Source organism: Ailuropoda melanoleuca, chromosome 6 (genome assembly GCF_002007445.2).
Source record: "Ailuropoda melanoleuca isolate Jingjing chromosome 6, ASM200744v2, whole genome shotgun sequence".
Classification (NCBI taxonomy): Eukaryota; Metazoa; Chordata; class Mammalia; order Carnivora; family Ursidae; genus Ailuropoda; species Ailuropoda melanoleuca.
This window is the reverse complement of record NC_048223.1, coordinates 103,962,228-103,968,250: the sequence shown is the minus strand read 5'-3', so window position 1 is coordinate 103,968,250 and position 6,023 is coordinate 103,962,228.

Sequence of the window (6,023 nt, the reverse complement as noted above, 5' to 3'; positions counted from 1 at the left end):
GTGGGTCCAAGGGAAACTCCAACTGCCCTGCCCACCCCCACCAAAGGCTCTGGGTCCCTCCACAATGGGGCCTTAGGAGCCAGACAGCACCCTACACTACCATTGCCCTTTTCCCGGGGAGCCTGGCCCTCCCGACCCTTCTATGGGGCAACCTCAAGAGGACTCCTGTGCTCTGCACAGTCACCCACTTCCTTCCTCTTCTGCCTGCCCCCTTGACCTGGACTACTCAGAGAAAGGTGTTTCTGGGCTAGAAGTCCGCTGTTGGCCCTGCTCCAGGACCCCTGTCCTCCTGACCGCCAGGCCTGCAACTGCAGGATTTTCTAAAATTTCTTTTAGGATGGTCTTTCTCAGTGCAGTTCCATCTTGGTTCCAGCCTCCAGCTCCGTCTTGGACAAACGTGTAAGAAAGGTTCTGAGCTTGATTATCCTTATCATTGTGGCTAAAACACTCAACCCAGGTCATGATTTAGGGGAAACTTTTCATTTCCATAATTTTTAAATGTCGACCCATGTGAATATCATCTGTTCAAAGATCTAAATTTTAAAACCACATTTGGGGAGTGAGGAAGAGGCAGTTGATAAGAAAGACTGACAGGAGGCTGGTAAGTAGGAATGGAAGTTCAGGGGGAAGAACAGACCCTGAATGTCCAATTCTGAGCCCTCCTGTGAGATTCAGACTGGCATGGGTCTGATAATGGAATTTATGATTATGACTCCGATCATAAAATGCCAATTTTCCCATACCAGCTGAGCTCATTCTCATGGTCTTTTTTCCACATCCTTTGAAGCTGGAGCAAGAAATCTACTCCACAAAGTCAGACCCCGCCCCCATGTATAGACAAATAATATGCCAGACCTCAGTGGAAAAAAATTCCGCTCTTCTTTTTAGTTCCTCTGAGATACCTATTTGCTTTATTTTAAACATCTCTAGGGGTGCCTGGGTAGCGTAGTCGTTAAGCGTCTGCCTTCGGCTCAGGGCGTGAACCCGGCGTTCTGGGATCGAGTCCCACATCAGGCTCCTCCGCTATGAGCCTGCTTCTTTCTCTCCCACTCTGCTGCCGTGTTCCCTCTCTCACTGGCTATCTCTCTGTCAAATAAATAAATAAAATCTTTAAAAAAAAAAATCTCTAAAGACCTAACTTATTTCTCCCCATTTATTAATACATCTCAATTATCTGTTTCCTTTTTAAATTTTAACTAAATTTTTATATTTTACTTCTTACCCCATCTCTTTGTTTCTCTTTTACTCATTCATTCATTCACTCACTCAGTATATATTGTATATCTAATAAGTTCCAGACACTGTACTTTGCATTGTGAAGCTATATTACTAAATCAGAGGTTACCTCAAAATCTTACCAGTAAAAAGGCTAAGAAACATTTGCTACATAATGACATATGCAGGATAGAATGTGAAATGTCTTAAGAAGAAGTACAAATAAAGTACGAGAATTGAGACTTCATGGTCTTTGAGTTGGTCCTTGAAAAATAGATAGGTTTTTAGATATGCCCATGTAAGAGCTAGTCCAAGAAAGGTATCTTCGTGTGCTCAGGCTGCCATAACAAAATATCATAGACTGGGTAGCTTAAACAGAGAAATGTATTTTCTCACTGTTCTGGAAACCAGAAGTCCCAGATCAAGGTCACATAGAGTTGGTTTCTCTTCTTGCCTTTCAGATGGCCTCTTTGTCCTCACATGGCCTTTCCTCTGAGTTTGAATGTGGAGAGAGAGAATGAGCTCCCTGGTATCTCTTATAAGGACACGAATCCTATTAGCTCAGGGCCCCATCTTTGTGACCTCATTTAACTCTAATTACATCTTTAGAGGTCCCATCTCCAAACACAGCCACAGATAAGGGTTAGGGCATCAACATATGAACTGGAGGGTGGGGAGGGTAGGAGACATGACTGTTGAGTCCCTGACAAAGGGACTGAGAGAGAAGAAAGAGGGAAAAGGCATTCTAATGGAGAGAAAAGTGTGAAGTGAGGCGGCAAAGGGAGCAGCATTTTTGGAACACCATGCTGTCGAACTTGGTTCTAAAGCCCATGAAAAGGAACAGCAAGAATAATGTTGGAAGGTTGATCAGGCCAGTTTGTGGTGGATTGAACGCCAAGTTTAGAGATTTAGATTTCATTCTGTAGGCACTCAGAGCTATAAAAAGTTCTAAGAGGAAGAGCTGTGTTACAGGAAGATTAACTGACAGCCCCAGTAGTGATGCTGGGGCCCTGCCAATGTAGGAATTTAGGAAACTCCTGCCACTCCAAGGAGAAAAAAACCTTCACGGTTTACAAAGCACTTTCTCATTTGTTATCTTGACTGACCTTCGCAATTAGATCTAAAGGATACACCATTTCTCCAGCCACGTGTAGGACAAAAACAAAACAACAGATAAAACTATCTTGTGCCACAAGAGTCCCTAGAAAATGGGACTCCACACCCTCTGTTCTGGAAGTCCACACCTGAATCACAGCTACCGCCTCTGGGGTTCGTGCGGTCATTATGAATCTTAGAGCAAACATGAGTTTGGATGGCCACGATTCGTGATCATAGGTGAGACTTTCTGATATATTTTCAAACTTCTAAAAAAAAGTTGACATACAATAAACCTACACAGAAGTGCATAAAACATACATGTAAAGTAGCTGACCATAGAATTTATCATCCAAAACAGAGTGAAAAAAAAGGGTACTATTAATAATTAACCTAGTTTGAGGCTTAAACTGGGACAGTCCCAGGCAAAGATTATGTTCACCTTGTAATAAAAGGAACCATCCCCTAGATGAGAAAGACCTTCTAGATCCCTTCTAGATCACACCCCTCTCCTCCAGCCTAGATGGAACCACTCTCCTTACTTTTATAGTAATCATTGTCCCTTTTTCATTGCTATATTTTTTAATTTGGGAAATCCCAAAAGGAGAGCCAGGACAGACCCTAGAATACAACAGTATTATCCTAGACCTAGTTCTAGTGTCGGTTCCAACACTTTTTAGGCTTTACTCCCATTGTGCAAGTCATTTAAATATCCTCAGCCTCGGTTTTCTCTTGTGTAAAATTAGAAAAATCAGCATTGTGAAAGAGGTAAAAGGAAGTTATTTTCAGTGAAGACACAACTTGGGGCATTTGGCATGGTTTACATCCACAATGAATCTTCCTCATTATCTCGAGAAATCACCCTTTTTCAAGGGCTACCTCAGCTTTATGGGCTCCTCTTCCATTATTTAGAAGCAAAATAAAAATACCTCCCTCACAACATTTCCCTAGTTAGATCCAAATGAAAGAAATAATAAGGTTAATAAGAAAAAGAAAATAAGGACAGTTAATAAAAGATTAACTACTAAGCCCAGAAGCCCCACAAATCCCTTTACCCTTGCTGTGCAAACCGTTCCTCCCCAGCAACTTGACATTTTGAGGTTTTGCCATCCAGGGGATGTCCATTTAATATTTACAAAGAAAGTTACGTGACGGAAGCTTGTTAACTCTGGGAACAGAGAATAAACTGTCCAGACCACCTCACCTGACACAATTAGGCTCTGAGTTATATGTCAAATTACCATAAGCAGCCCCGGCCCCCTGGTTCCCTCCTGCGAGCATCCCTGTGGAACTCCACGTGCCCTTCTTGGCTTCTGCTTGTAATGAATTAAATATATAAGTCAGATTCCTAGATTAAGCCATAGATACGCCATCGTTTGAACGATCATGGGGAAAAAGCCCTCACCTGTAGCTTTGTTGAAAATGTGCTCATCCTAGTCCTAAAACAGGCCACAAACTCAAAAGCTACAGGGGTCAGTAAAGCAGACGGGACAGGGATGGTGGCAAGCAGACGAAGGGGGCAGACTCTGGCTGAAGGTGAAGACTTTACACTCTGGCCATGGCAACGGGGCAGAAATGCAGGGCTCATGTGGCCAAGAGAAGACAGAAATTCACATTTTATGTAAAATCTTCTGATTTATAAATGCGGGCAATGAATTCAAACCATTTTAAAAACACTGTGACCTCTCCAGATTCTAGCTCCACGAATCTGTTTCCCAGCCTGGCAGGGAACGTAGGGTATACCAAGTTCAACACCCTTCTTTTACAGATGGGGAAAGTGAACCAAACTGCACACACAATTCTCCTATGGCCAAGTAACTAGTATGACAGCAGAGCCAGATCTAGAAAGAACACCTGCTTTCGGTCTCCTGCATCACTTCTCATTCCACAAATGAGAAGAAAGTGAATGGCTTTAGGCCTAGTTAAAAAGTTAGTAGACCCTTGGGGTGCCTGGGTGGCTCAGTTGTTAAGTGTCTGCCTTCAGCTTGGGGTGTGATCCTGGAGTCCTGGGGTCTAGCCCCACATCAGGCTCCTCTGCTGAGAGCCTGCTTCTTCCTCTCCCACTCCCCCTGCTTGTGTTCCCCCTCTCGCTGGCTGTTTCTATCTCTATCAAATAAATAAATAAAATCTTAAAAAAAATAAAATTAAAAAAAGTTAGTAGACCCAAGTCTGGCTTTCAGCACCCCCAGAAGAGGATCCCTACACAGTTCCTTTACTCTCGCGGGCTTCTGGACAACGTATAGGAGGTGGGGTGCTATGATTATGAAGCAGTGGAGTGGCATTAGGGCAGAACATTTTTGTCCCATACAGATTTTTCCCTCACCTGGAGCATACCACAGCCGCAGGGCTCTGCTCCATGAAAGGAGGGGCTGTCATGTTCCCATTGCAAGGGGAACAAGCTAGCCTTTAGGACTAGCTACCCTTTAGGACTAGGAAGGGGATTGGTATGGTCATCAGTCCAAGACAAGCAAGGCTCATGCAGCAGAAGATTAAGTACAAAACTTACATTCACATAACACTCCCATTAACCTCAGTGGGAGGTTCTGCTGTGCTTGCAGAAATTGCAGGGTCAGCAGCTGAATAGAGACTGGAATGAGGCACTAAAGCTCAAGTCATAGGTTATTACTAGGATTGTATAATTCCAGCCCCATATTTGCAAAAGAGTTCATTTTTATTATCTAGTGAGATCTCCCTCTACTGACTCTTCCAGCAGGGTCATCGAAAGAACCCTTGTTTAGACCTCCTCTGTGCTGTCTGTGCGATTGAAGCAACTTGGCAAATTGCAGAAGTTAGGACAGGTGCCAACAACGTTTAGAAAACAGGCTTAGCTGTTTTGGTCCTGCTGGCCATGGGGTTCATCATCTTTGATTGATAGTGATCTGGACCTAGGACAGTGCCTGGTACACAGTAAGTACTTAATAACAGTTAGTGAATAAATGAAAGACTGGACGGATAGCTTCACATTCCTTGCTGGGCTCATTGAGCAGAACTCCCAATCTAATAAGGCAGGATTAGTCATTCCTCTGCTGCTTCCTAGGAGCCATCCAAGGGAAGGCCAAGAATCAATAAGACAGGCAGGCTCTGCTCTTGGCACAGAGCCATGCCCTTTTCAGCCATGTGTGGCTAGAGGTGGGGGTGGGGGTGGGATCCTGTTTAAGCCACTGCTGCGCTGCCTCCAGTAGGTGAGCTGAAAAGCCTCTGCAGGCTCCCCTGATTTTTTTTTTAATAAAGATTTATTTATTTATTTAAGAGAAAGAAAGAGAGTGTGAGCAGGGGGAGGGGCAGAGGGGGAGAGAGAATCCAGAAGCAGATTCCCCAGCTGAGTGCAGAGCCCCACTCGGGGCTCTATCGCAGGACCCTGTGACCATGACCTGAGCCAAAATCAAGAGCCGGCCGCCCAACCGACTGAGCCACCCAGGTGCCCCTTACATGATTTTTAAATAAATTCTTTCCCTGTGTTAACAAAGGACTGAAAATACTACATTTGGTATTTCTATAGTATAGAAAACACTTCTATACTATAGAAAATACTATATTTGGTATTTTTCAAAAGAGAAAGTCTCCTTAAACACTTTAAGGCCACTATCTTCTGTTGTTGTTGTTGTTTAATATTAGTTCCACACCCAACATGGGGCTCCAATTCACAACCAACTCACAACTCACAACCCCGAGACTAGGAGCTTCATGTTCTACCCACCGAGCCCGCCAGGCAC